At 48.6% G+C, this 471-nt stretch overlaps 1 long non-coding RNA gene across 1 annotated transcript; it reads right to left on the bottom strand.

The window, feature by feature from the left end:
- Nucleotides 1-7: 7 nt before the first annotated feature.
- Nucleotides 8-471, bottom strand: LOC109508690 (uncharacterized). Its single transcript, XR_002166737.1, has 3 exons — nucleotides 431-471; nucleotides 199-327; nucleotides 8-97 (listed from the first exon to the last, which is right to left on the bottom strand). It is a non-coding gene; the product is annotated as an uncharacterized LOC109508690 (long non-coding RNA).

The raw sequence follows: 471 nt of genomic DNA, 5'->3' as shown, positions 1-471 counted from the left end.
GGGGGCATGTCTAACCTGGTTCTGCATCGAAAGCGATATTGTGATGAGTGAGCAGGGCTCGCAGTCTCGCGATCTCTTCTCGCTGCTTGTGGAAGTCCTGCAAAAGGTAAAAGGCCCCTCTTCTCATCCATGCTGAGCGGTAAAGGATGAGGAGATGTCGCCAAGTCTCGCTTCCTGTTGTCTTGGCCATTTCCATACCTCATTACATTTCTGTAAAGAGTCGTGCGTTTCCACTTCAGCTTCGACCCGGGGCGGCTTCCTGGCCGCTTTTTGACTTTTTAGGAGGCCGGCATCCTCAAACACATCCCTGACCAGATTGTTGTATCCCTGCAAAGGACAAAAGAAGCGTTCAGCTCAGCATCATAAAGGAACAATTCTGTAGCTTTCCGATGCGATTAGTGATATATTTTTTTTTAATTCCGTAACTTACTTGCTCAGTGACAAGGCCTTCATAGCGAGCCTGTTCGGCTT

Source organism: Hippocampus comes, unplaced genomic scaffold (genome assembly GCF_001891065.2).
Source record: "Hippocampus comes isolate QL1 unplaced genomic scaffold, H_comes_QL1_v1.1 C16490114, whole genome shotgun sequence".
Lineage (NCBI taxonomy): Eukaryota > Metazoa > Chordata > Actinopteri > Syngnathiformes > Syngnathidae > Hippocampus > Hippocampus comes.
This window is presented reverse-complemented; position numbering and strand designations above follow the sequence as displayed.